At 31.6% G+C, this 13,959-nt stretch overlaps 1 protein-coding gene across 1 annotated transcript in view; it reads left to right on the forward strand.

Moving 5' to 3' along the window:
- LOC127786691 (pentatricopeptide repeat-containing protein At4g19440, chloroplastic) overlaps positions 1-9,911 on the forward strand; it is a 44,647-nt gene extending 34,736 nt beyond the window's left edge. The window contains exon 4 of the mRNA XM_052314276.1: positions 9,427-9,911. The gene's annotated coding sequence lies outside the window, so the exon portion shown is untranslated. The remainder of the gene's footprint in view (positions 1-9,426) is intronic.
- Positions 9,912-13,959: the final 4,048 nt, after the last annotated feature.

The following is a 13,959-nucleotide window of genomic DNA, read 5'->3' on the forward strand; positions in this document are numbered from 1 at the left end:
AGGTGGCAAAGCCTAGACCCCACCCAAAGCACCCATATTATTTTAATACTTTATGTTGGCAGGGTATAATCGTCCTTCATGATAGGTCGGGATTGTAACCATGGGTTATGGTGGCACCCGATAATGGGGGCCAAGGCGTCACATTGCCCGACCATGTTAAACAAGTCATTAATGGGTTGGTAAGGAAAGTAAGACAACATGAAGAGGAAAGTTTGAAGTTGAAAGAAACTCTAATTAAGTGGGGGGGGGGGGGTATTGGGCTTGATTTCAACCCTTTCTATCATCTCGCTTTCTTTCAACTCTTTTAACTAATTTGATGAAGTTTTGAAATGCTTCATTTTTTTATGCTAAGAACATAACCCTTCTAAACCTAGAAAGGTCATTTACTACAACATATATATAAAAATTTTCACCCATACTTCTAGTTTGAAAGAGTCCAAATAACTCCATGTGTAAGAGTTGTAGAGGCTTACTGGTTGATATCTTATTTTTAGATTTAAAGGAAGCTCTAGTTTGTTTTCCTTGACAATAAACATCGCAAAAAATGTATTTATTAAATTTTATCTTAGGGAGACCTATAACTAAATATTTATTAGCTATTTTTCTAATTAGATCTGGATTAACAGGACCTAATCTTCTATGCCATAAGAGAATATTTTCATTTTTCACCATAAGGCATTTTGCTTTAATTTCCTCAATATCAGTAATATAGCCATTGCCTTGTCTATTAGCATAAATAATTATGGAGTTGTAGCTATCAATAACGAGATAGTGCTTTTGTCTAAAAATAACTTCATAGCCATCATGACAAAATTGACTAATGGTAAGAATATTATGTTTCAAACCATCTACTAAAAGAACATTTCTAATAGTAGTGGAATGTGGTTGGCCAATCATACCTATACCAACCACTTTACTTTTGGCATTGTCCCTAAACGTGAAAAATCCTCCATATTTGGGAGTAAGATCTAAGAATGGATCTCTCTCACCGATCATGTGTCGTGAGCAGCCACTGTCCATATTCCACTTGTTGCTCATTGTGATCCTCACGCACATTTGCACATTTAAAATATCATGTTTTAGGTATGGGCATCTATCTATAAACGAGTCCCTTGAATCTTTCTTTATTAGGATTAAATGATTTAACTATTCTTAATATATGTAGATAAAGAGCAACATTTAAAATTTTGTGATCTAAATCATTCATTGTTTGTACAATCCATTTGTGTTAGATATAAGCCCTTAAGACTGGTTCTAGTGACACAATAGGGTTTGATCTTGTAATTCTTTAAACACTATTTAATGGCAAGTTTTATGTTTAATTTAAATTGCAATATGGTTTGAATTAAACATACAAATATCCTTTAGTATAATAAGGAGTGGATACCATTCTTAATTGTTAAGAATAATCGAGACGGATAATCCACAATACGTTATACTATAAATATGTTCCTGCCCATAGAGTTCCTAATCTGGATAATTAGTAACTCGCAAAGGCTGGCACATCGTTTTCCTCATTGTTCGGCATAAGATACCGAAAGACAAGATTGGTGGGTCTCGTACCACTTTGTATAAGATACAGAAGGAAAATGAGTGGGTGCTCGTTATAGAAACGAGTTCACTGAACGGGACAGTTAATATTGAATCACATGGGTTTTATCTCACGGGTCAATGATTTAATATTAACTATGGATTTGCATTAGTCCTTAGACCTGAGATAACATGGATATCTGTGTGTTGGTGGATTAGAATATCAATGATATTATATGGTTGTCCTAATCAAGGATAGCCGTACGTATCTATGTGCCTAGTTTAGTGACACACGAGGTATGTGTGCATCAGATATGGAATCTATCACCTCGAGATATACGAGGAGGATATCCTATGCGATCCAATGGTCACTTGACGATAAATTCTTGGCCGAGATAATATGACAACGGAATTTGGATTCCATAGAGGTTGTGTCATATTAATCAAATGTGATTATTGGATTTGGTCATACGACGAGATCGATAGATTTGACCTACTGACCGTGATCTCATATCTCGTCGGGATATAGTATGATAGATGGACTGTATTGCAGGGCACCGTAGTGTAAGGTTCACATTCCCGCTTCACATTAAATTGGGTAATCATGATATATTGCTAGATGTCACTCATGATTTACGAGAATTAATAATTGATTAATTCTCGTTGCGAATTTAATTGTAAACCCAGAAAATCCCACCCAATATAAATCGTTTTAAAAGAAAAATGAGCAAATTTAGTAATTATGGAATTACTAAATTATAAGTGTAATTATTTAAGAAATAAGAATAATTAAATAAGTAATATGATTATTTATTTAATTATTAATTTAGATTGGGCTTTTTGCTAGCATCTAAAGCCCGGCCCAATAACACTTAGGGTTTTAGGGTTTTTTGTCTATAAATATAACATTAAACCCATAATCCAAATTAATCAATCAATTGAATCAAAAATGGAAATTTTAGAGAAAATTTTCGTGTCCCTTTTCTCTTAAGTTTATTGAAGTCTTGACGATTTCAGGTGGACTGACTCGGCATCTCACTCGTGGGAGATATCAGGCGGGTTATCGGTTACGAAATCAGATTTCGTTTCGCGGTAACTTTTCGTTTTATGTCTTCGATTTAACCGTAAGATTTGAAAAACGTGATACCAATAAAATTAGATTTTATTTTCCGCTGTGTATGATCAAATCATGTTTACTAACACTTTGGGTATCCATATTTGCACTATATTACTTTTCTTTAGTTGAGGTCTCTATCTAGGTTGTTTCCATTATCTCTTAGGTGTTTTGTACTTTAATTTGGGTTTTGCATTTTTCTTTGAAGTCAATGTGGCTAGAATTTTCTCTATGACATCTTTTTCTACTACTAATTTATTATTTTGAGTTTTTAATATTTTATTTTCTTCTTGAAGTTTAATTAATTAATCTTTTAATTTATTTTTATTTTCTTTCTTGATCTCTTGTGATTTTTCTTCTAAGTTCTTTATTTCACTCTTTAATTTTTTATTTTCTTGTTTATGATTTTTCTTGATGGTTTTTAATTCATTCTTAATAGATTGATATTTTGTATATAGTTCTTCGTATGCATTTTGTAATTCTTCTAACTCCATATCTTTTTCTTCTTCTTCTATAGCCATGAAGCACATTTCTTATCCTTTAGACAATCAAATTGCATGTGCCCACTCTTCTTATGTTTAAAGTAAGTAGGAGATATTCTCCTACGCTTTTTTTTTTTTCATTATTCTAGCAAATGCTTTTGATAGAAGGGTTGTTTCATCATCTTCTTCATTTTCACTAGACTCAGATTTTTCATTTGCTTTTAAGACTAGAGTTTTCTTACCTTTAATTCATGAGTTAGAAGTGTTCCTATTAATTCTTTATTTTTTAATTCTTTCAAATTCTTAGCTTAAGAAATTGCAATCATTAAATATTGTTAATCAATGTTAGAGATCTAAGAATTTTCTTCATTTGATCTTCTTTTGAGATTATTTTTCCTAGCATTTTAAGATTTTTTTATAATATTTTGGAATCTACCATTCATATCACTAATATTTTCATTTTGAAATAGTTTAAATTCTTCATATTGTGACATTAGTAGATTAATCTTTGTATTATTTACTTGTTTGATACTTTCATACACTACTTCTAATTTTGTCCAAATTTCATGTGATGTAGAACAAGCAGATAATTTCTCATGTTCACTATAAAGAATTGAACAAAAAATTATGTATTTTACTTTATGATCCATTTGATATTTTTTTATATTTTCTTCGTTCCAATCTTTCTCTTTTGGTTTAAAAATTTCAAAACCATGTCTAACAATTTTTCATAAGTAAAAATCTATTGAAATCAAATAAGACTCCATTCTCATTGTACAATAAGCAAAATTTGTGCCATCAAATAATGGTGGCTTAGAAGGTAATGGTTCTTTGACTATAACTTGATTGGTGAATGAGGACATCTAGATCTCTTCTAAGTTGAAGTATTTGGCTAAGGATTCAACTATTTTAGAAGACTGCTCTGGTACCAATTGTTGGTCCCTTAGAATATGCCTACTCAAGAAGAAAAGTGAATTGAGTGATTAAAATTTTTCTTAATTTTAATAAATATTCTTAATTAATAGTTTTATTTAAGAATATATATTTGATAAATATAATAAATTATATTTGAGATTAATAATTAATGTAAGCCATAAGATATAGCAAAAATACATAAAATGAGATACAAGACAATTTATAGTGGTTCGATATCTTCACACACACCTAGTACACTCTCTCAATATCTAACCACCCTTGGGGTTCCACTAAACAAATTTCACTAATATTTCCACACTACCTTACTTTAAAAACTAGATACACACCTAGATTACAACAGATTTTAGGCAACCACTACACTAAGATTTCCACCCTATCTTATTTTGAAAACTAGATACACCTAGATTTTAATGGTTCTAGGAAACCTATACAATACACAATGATAATTTAAATATTTACAAATAATTTGTCCACACTTGGACACAAATAAGCAATTAAGAACAAATTATGCAAGTCAAATGAAATATAAAGTAAATAAATTTATAACCTTAAATGGAGAAGTTTGGATTTGTTATAGAAGACTTGAAGAACTTTTATTTTCTTGCCTTGTGGCTCTTCGGTGAATGTGCTATAATGCTTCAAGAGTCTCGAATTGCTTGGATGTTTTGTTTAAGAGCATTTGAGAGTTTTCGGGTACTTTGAATTTACAATGAAAGCACTTGATTGTCTCAAAAATGGGTTTGAGGGGGTATTTATAGGCATTTTGGACACTTTTGCAGTGGTCAAAATTTAGACCGTTGAGGCGAGAATTGACTCTTAAGAAGCAAGAGTTAACTCTTACTTGAGCAAGAGTCGACTTTCAACAAAGAAAGTCGACTCTTTCACTGGCACTTGTTTGGTAGATTCTGTAACGATTAAAAATTCGATCGTTGAGCTTTGAGCATTGACTTTTGGGATACCAAAAGTTGACTTTTGGTCTAGATTTTGAAAAAATATTTTTATATAAATGTTTATGCTCTCAAAAGTCGACTTTTGGTCTAGATTTTGAAAAACTATTTTTATATAAATGTTTATGCATTTTAAAATTATTTTAAAAATAATTATAATAGAAAATAATATTTTTGGTAATGCATATACTATGAAAAAATATTTTATAAATTAATCAAAAATAATTCGATACTATAATTAATATATTTAGGAAAAATACTCTTTTTGTTAATCACGAAAACATTATAATTTGTATATTGAAAAATTCTCTTTTTGTTAATCATCAAAACTTAATTAATATGAGCAAGTTGACTCAACATACTAATGTGGAACTAGGGCAATGAAGTTGGAGAATGGGTTAGAAGAAAAAAAAAAAAAAAAGGTCGCAATCTCTAAAGAGCATAATAAGGAGAATGAGCCACTAACTACTCATGTGGAACTGAGACCATTTTTTTCTTAGCCATCAGGTGATAAGAGACCTTGTAAGGATGATTTGTAGTTAGTTCTTCATGGGATTTCTAACCTAAAAAGCTAGATGAGCTTACTTCGTACTAGGAAAGATGAGATGCATGCTTAACAAAAAAAGATGTCTACTCAACTCACCCAACTTATTCCTCTTGTCCATCCTATCCTTGCTCAACTTCCATCATCTTTGCCTCACAATCCATAGATTTTCAAACTTTAAAAATTTGCTTTTGGTAGATGTATTTTGGTGGACATGGATTGATGGATGTCTTTTGATGCATATGCAATGTTATGAATGTATCAATGATATGATCAATGTCTCTTGTGTGTTTATTGAAACAATGATTCTTATTTCCATTATATATCGTGTTATCTTGTGTTCCATGACTCTTAACACCTTTAACTTTCTTTATATTTAAAGGAAGTCCATTGATTAAGGGGGAGTGTCAACTTTTTTTTTTTTTTTTTTGGGGGGGGGGGGTGTAATTAAAAAATCTAAATAATGCCAAAGGATGTTTGCATATATTAAAAGCACATTAAGTTGCATTTATTGAAAGCACATTAAGAATAAATATATACTTTGTGGCATAAATTTTCAACTTGGAAGTTAATATTATGGTATTAAAGGATTTTTATTTTGAAATCAAATGAATTTTAGAAGAGTGTGTTAAAATTCTTTTAAAATCATACACACTCGTTTAAATCACAAGGAAAAACTATCGACCATGTTGGATAAATTGTCGATCGTTTTAAGCATTAGAAAATGGGCTAATAAATCAAGCAAAAGCTATTAACCTCTTTGTCAAAAGTGTTGACTATTTTAAGCTTTAGAGCAAAAACGGTCAACTGTTCCTGTGAACTATTGACAAGGCCTTTCACATTCTCTGTAATTTTTGTGGAAGTTCAAAAAATGTTGATCGTCGCTGTAACATGTCAAAAATTTCTCAAAATTGTCAACCTCTTTATCAAAAGAGTTAATCGTTTTTAACCTTAGAGTAAAAACAATTGACTGTTCCTAAGACTATCAATAAGGCATTTTTACATTCTTTGTAATTTTTGTGTAAGTTCAAAAAATGTTGACCTAACATGTTGAAAGCTTCTCAAAGTTGTCAACTTGTGTGATAAAACAATCGGCCATTTGCATGAAATTGTCAACTGAATTTTTAAAGAAGTCGACCATTTTTCTAAAGATGTTGAAAGTTTACCCTAAGGTGTAAGAGATTTTCAAATTCTCGACAGAAACAGTCGAACGGTTTGAAAAAAATATCAACAATTTTTCTATATCTTTCTAAAAATTTTTCAAAAATGCTTCCCAAAGTGATCCTTGATGCTCCAAAAAATGACTATAATTCAATGACAATAGAAAACAAAATAGAGTCAATTACACTTATCATATAAAATCTGTTGCCCAGATAAATATCCAAGACATGGGTGAATTAGATTTTTTTTAAATTAATAATTTTATCTCTTTTTAAAAACTCTTAAAATGTGATCTTAATTAAGTGGTGATTGCAATATGAATAGGCCCAATTAAAAAAAAAAAAAAAAGCAACCATAGAGAACAAGAGAATTTATAGAGGTTTGAACTTTTATGAGCCTACTTCTCTCTTCCAAAACTTAACTTGAGGCTCTAAAGATTTAACTTGAGGTGATACTAAAAAGACTCAACACTAACTTTTGAATTTGGAGGTAAAACCAATACTAGCTTTTAATTGGAGCTAGAACCAACACAATCCCTTGCTTTAAGCAAGAATCACTTAGCAATCTGCTAACAAAATACAATCTCCCCACACAACAAGTGAGTAACAATAACAAACTTACAACTAAAAAATAATCTCAAATAAGTTATCAACAATTTGAGGATTCTACTAGCTAGCAAACCTGCAACACTTGAACCTTCTCACTCTTGTTTGAATATTCTGTCAAGTTTGTTCATTGTATTATATTTTTTTGTGTACGTAAAGCCTTCATACTCATTTTGAATTTATACACATCTCCATAGAACTATCCGTTACAAATAAAGAACTAAACAATACTTTGAAATTCAAAAATTCTTCTTCATTTTCCACCTCTAGCTAGCACCTGTTGAAACTTAACCATAGCAAAGAATAATTTGCAAACAAAGTCAAAAGTAAATGTTAAAAGGATAACATTTTGCAATGACAAGTTTTTCAAGAGAAAATCAAGGTATGACATTGAAAAACAAGAAAAACAAATGTTTGAAAATATTTTCTTAAGGGTGCAACAAAGAGAGACACACAATTGCCAAAGGAGGTAATTGAATTAAAGTAATAATTTAATATTAAAGACTAGGGAGGCATTGATGAGTCACCATATATATAATAATAAAGTGGAAAATTGGAGAACAAGTTGGAGACTTGGAGTAGCACAATTGGAAAATTGGAAAGATGATGGAACTTGGGGCCCACACATTTATATACTATTAAATTAAAGATTTGAAAAAAAAAAAAAAAGTTAGAGAAACAGCATGTGGCGAATTGAAGGAAATTTTAAAGACGCCAAAATTAAAGGCAAAGATTTGGTAGGTGCAATTCAACAATTGAATTTGGAAGAGGTTGAAATCAGCATATTAAAATATATATTATTATTATTGATATATGAAAAAGGAAGCAAGCAATCTGTAGCTCTTTCTCCTTCTTGGCATAATTTCTTGTGTGTTGTGCGCACAGGATTCTGTTCCTGATTTGAGGCTAATAATAATAAAAAAAATTATATCATAAAAATATTTTTATTATCATCAAAATCTTATTTATTTACCCTTAAACTTAATAAAATATAATATTATTTGCTAAATTCCTATAAATGATAGAGTAGTAAAATTCCTTATTTGTTACCTCTAAAGTGGTAACAAGAGTTTACTCATTATATAACATTTCAATCCCAATACACCTAGATGGCCTTATACTTAAGGATGGTATTGTTGGATTTGAACATGATCTCTTCTCACAAGTAAGAGTTCCCATTTCTCGTCCCCTTCTTATGACATTTGGTGTTGGGACTGTCTCATGTATGATATTTTACTCTTATATTTGGTTTTAATGATGAAAAACAAAATTGATTTATACCCTAAATCATATGTTAAGGATATGGTCTTCAAATAAAAATTAATTTCAAATGAGTTGTTAAATCAAAATGAACTATGATTATCTATTTAAACATATTAGATGGATAGTTGCACAAACAAGTATTAAGATTTGAATGAATACCCTAAATGATTTTTACAAAATGTTTTTCAAACTGTTGACAAAATGGAGCAAAATTTTTCTAAGGCAAAAAGATCCATCTATCAATTAGTGTGACACTTTTTATTTTGCATGTCGATCGAATATATGTTATTGATAAAATTGATATTTTGCCTTTTTATTGTGATTTTGATTGTATTTTAAAATTATTTTTGATGATTATCTTGGTGCTTCAAATTACTTTTATATGATCCATTAAGTATCAAAATTAAAATCAATTTCATCATGTTTTCAAATGTCAAAAATCTTGTGATAAATCTCTTAATGACATTTGGAATATTATATTTTTATTTGATGAAAAAATGAAAGAATTTTCTTAAGGAAAAATCAATCATATGTCGACTATATTAAAAAATTTTCTTGTTCTGTCGACTACCTTCAAGCAATCTGTTGATAGACAAAATACTAGTTTTTGATATTTTAAAATTTTACCTTGATTTGTCAACTAACTCATTTCATCTGTCAACTAACCTTTTGATTTGTTAACTAACCTTAAGTAATCTGTCGACTAACAGAATGATAGTTTTTAATCTTTTGAAGTTTTGCCTTGATCTGTCGACTAACTCATTTCATATGTCGATTAAGTTTTGAATCTGTTGACTAAATTATTTCATCTGTCAACTAATACTTTCAATCTGTCGACTAACAGAATCTTAAAATTCAATCTGTCGACTGATTAAAGTCATCTGTTGATCGATTAATTCGCAAAAAGCTTCCAACGATTAGTTTTTCAAAATCCAACAGCTATAAACGACTAGTTCTCTTAAAACTTGTGGGACACCTATAAATACAAGTCAAGGATGATCAAGAAAAAGCTAATGGATGGGAATGAAGTGAAGTGAGTTTGCAAAATTTGTTCTTCTCAATTGTGCTTGAGCTTTATTTTTCTCTCAAAAAGGCTTTGTGTATCATATTGTAAAATTAGTTTCAAGCCTTTGTATCTTATTTTGAGAGATATTGTAACTAAGAGTGTATACTCTTAGAACCTCTCTATTAAATATTTCTTGTATTTCATAGCTTGTGTAGCTAGAGGGCCTACTTGTGTAAGTAGGAGGTTGTATTTTCTAATCTTGGACTAGAGGATCTACTTGGGTTCAAGTAGGAGGTTATAGTGGATTGGTTTACAAAATCCTCAGTGAGAAGATAAGGTAGTGGATTAAACTTGGTTTAGACCGAACCACTATAACTCCTTGTATTCATCTCTTGCTTATACTTTTTGTTTCATTTATTATTCCAAACATTTCATTAATCCTCACTTGCATTGAATTTTTATTTTTCATCAAAATGATTTCAAGTTTCAAACATATATTTTAGATTACCCAATTCAAACCCCCCCCCCCGGGCCTCTTAGGTGTGTGTCATAGCATTTCAAACCTATCAATGTCAAGTTGCAATTCCTCTACTTTCTTGACTTTGGTTGTTACTGGGTGTTAGTTTAGCATTCTTGTCTGACTATTTACTCTTCCTAAAACAGCAGTTGTATGTCATGTTCCAGTTAATACAAATTAGTATTACACAATAACCTTCAAACTCAAACCAATACTATATATATATATATATAATACACACACATTCTGAAATTACCTTGATTTGCTTGTTGTATATGTGTTGGAATTGCTCTCCCGTCAACATGGACACTTTCTCAACTAATATTGCTTTGACCTTGTCCCTAATACAAGTATAAAACAACAATGAATAAATTGTGTCAATAAAAATCCCAAGAAATATTACTTTATGTCAGACCACAATTTGAAGTTAATGGATTTTTTTTATTCCTCTCATTTGGCATCCTTTCTTGTTATGTCCAATGTTGTGGCACAAACTACAGGTCTTTTGAACACCTCCCTTGGAATATTTTCCTATCTTGTTCTTCTTAAGTTCATCCTTGGCTTTCTTTCTATTGAGTTTTGGCCTCCCTGGTTGTTTCTTTGGTTCTGGGGGTTCTATTATTGGGCTATTGGATTCAGGCCAGAGTTTGATTCCTTTCACAGGCTGAATGCAGTATCCATATGACTTAAGGTAATATTCTTTCTTGTACCACTTTGCAACAAAATCTACTGGATTTAGGTTCCCGTGGAACATTGCATAAATGGCATGCTGACAAGGTATTCCCTTAAGCATCCAACTCCTGCATGTGCATTGTAATGTCCTCAGTTCCACAGTGTGCTTATACTCTCCCTCAATAACCTCAAACCATGCGTCTCCATTCCAAATAGGATGACACTTCATTGTAAGCAGTTTATTACTTTCCAACCTCTCCATTGCCATTGGGCTGATATCAGATATCTAAGACCTAGCAAATTCTCTCATCGCAGTTATCCTCTCCATTATTTGAACCTTGATTTCTCTAACATAGTGATTATGGACTTAAATCTAGAATTAAGGATGTAACCATTAAAAGCCTCACTCATATTGTTCTCAATCATATCACATTTGCACCTTGAGCTGAAGTAAGCTCTACACCATGTGTTGTGGTTGTAGTACAAAAGGTCTTCCACAATTGCCCTTCCCAATTTGCTTAAATCCTGCAATTTGTCTTTAAACCTCACCTCAAATGGTGACTTGGCACATTCCCAAAATTTTTTCCTCATCTTTTCACCCATCCATTTCTTTACCCAGTTGGTCCAAATATGCCTAGCACACATTTTATGCTCTACATCAAGTAATTCTTCATCTATGATAGAGTCAAGACCCTGGACAAACATATCAATATAAGTTTTATATTACAATAATAAATTGTATAGAGAATGAAAACAAACATAATAAATATGAAAAAGTAGGGTTTCACCTTTTACATATCAGTGATCACTGTCCATCCATCTCCTGTAGTGATGTCCAAGTCTTGCTTCACACAAGAAATAAACCATTTCCAGTTATTTTTGTTCTCAATGTCCACCATTCCCCAAGCTAATGGATACATTTGATTGTTTCCATCTTTGGAGACAATAACCAATAACTGACCTCTAGTGGGACTCTTTAAGAAATATACATCTAAGCTAAATATTTTCTTGCACCCTTCCTTGAATCCTTGCTTAACAGCATACAAACAAACGTAGAATCTCTTGAACACTTTTCTCCCATCCTCCCTATTTTTGGTTTGTGCAAAAACATGTGCTACCCGAGTTACTCCTCTTTATCTCATCACAGTAATCACCCATTACTAAACTCTACTCTGTAATCACCCATTACTAAACTGAAGACTTTGTTCCTTGCCCTCATGGAAATAGTCTTTCCATCAAATATATACTTCCAATTCATCCCTACAAAGCTTTTGAATTTCCCTAATTTTGATTCCTGGTTGGGACAAAATCCTATCCTTAAAGTGTCTAACAATGAAAGCAGAATTGCATTGCTTGTTCCTATTATTTCTATAGCACCTATGGATTGGATTGTAAGTTTTTATAATGAAATTGTTTGTTTTCCTCTCAATACATGCAATTAAAAGCCATGGACACCCTTCCTTGCATTTGACTCTCACTCTCGAAGGCTCATTTGATCTAAGGGTCAAATCCACCCCTCTAGGAACTGCATACTTTGAAACTGCCTTCCTAAAATCATTAAAACTATCAAAAATCATCCCAACTTCCCAATAAGGGACAACTGTGTTAGGATGATAATGGATTTTCCTGTTCCTATTCCTAGCTCTACTTCCCACCTCACCCTCATATTCATCTTCATCACTAACCAAATACTTGCTATCTGAATTTGAAGAATCTGTGTATGGTTCACCCCCACCTGTTGTGCCCCATTGACTTGAGTTCAGTTGAATCTTTTCTTTGAAACCAACATCAACTCCAGCCTCATCTAAACATATATCTTGAACACCATTGCTGCTCTTGCTTTTCTTAATCTATATTTTCTCATAGTTGAAATAGCAGATAAGAGCTCTTGATCTTTATCACTCAGATCTACATGTCTAGTTGCTTCACTTTCGTCTATTTCAAAATCACCCTTATCTGGTTCATCACCCCTCATATGGTTTATTGCCCGAACTACTGTTACTGTCATTATCATTATTTTCATTGGCAGTGTCCCCATCTTGGCCCTCTTCTACACTATCTTCCCCTTCTATTTCCTCTGTTACCCCTATATCTTAATGTCTGCCTCATACCTCCCCCCCAAACCATTTGTGCATCACAGTAACAAGCGGGCAAACATTAAAAAAAGAAAAAAAATCTTAGATCATTTAGGGACCACAAAGTTTACATATCACAGTCAACAAAGAGATCAGTGAAGACCCACCAATATAACCCTGGAATCTCAACTCAAACAACTAAAAAACCATAAACAAAACCCAATTTATTTTCAACTTATTTAAATATTAATTCCTTTCTTTTTCAAAATCCTATGTCGCGCGAGCGTTTTAAACTGCATATTGTTGAAGAAGGACAAGTTGTTGAAGACGAAATCATGCTGGAGACAATCTATTGAAGATGGACAAATCTTACCAATAGATCAAAGAGAGTAAGGTCTTAATTTCTAGATTAGGGTTTCGGCAATGTTGTTCATAAAGGAATTTGTAGAGTTTCGGTAGAACATATCTCTTACCTAATGTTCACATCAGCACAAATGCATAACAAACGCACATCCAAAACTGGCCAAGGGTTAATATGGTATGAAAATGGCTAGTCTAAGTGTATAGTTGGAATCGAGTAAAGTTAAGTGTGCTACAATAAAAAAAATTGAAAGTTTAGGTGTATTTTTATGCATTCGACCTTTTATTATTATGTATCTTAAATCTCTTTCTATTCATTTCGTATATTGTAATAAATGCATAGAATTTTTCAACAATAATGCAATAAATGATAATTAATTAATTAAAAACAAATAACACTTATTATAGTTAATGAGTGAATACACTATAAATAAATTTAGATGGAGAATTAAGTAACTCAAATCTTAGCTGCCCATTAGTGTTGGAGGTTTTTTTTTTTTTTTAATTTAGCTAAAACAGATTAAAAAAAACATTTATAATAAGTGTTGAGTGATGACTTCTATATTAAATAAAGTTAACTAGCAACACTTAAAAGTTAAGATAATTAGGTTTGAATTAATTAGAGGAGTTGGACCAAAATTCTAACAGCAACAAAAGCAACTTTTGAACCATGACAAAAGGTGATGTCGCATCAAGATCCATGTGGACGCAATGTCATCACATGAGATGGGTGAAGGATTGGTTGCT

This window comes from Diospyros lotus, chromosome 12 (assembly GCF_014633365.1).
Source record: "Diospyros lotus cultivar Yz01 chromosome 12, ASM1463336v1, whole genome shotgun sequence".
Classification (NCBI taxonomy): domain Eukaryota; kingdom Viridiplantae; phylum Streptophyta; class Magnoliopsida; order Ericales; family Ebenaceae; genus Diospyros; species Diospyros lotus.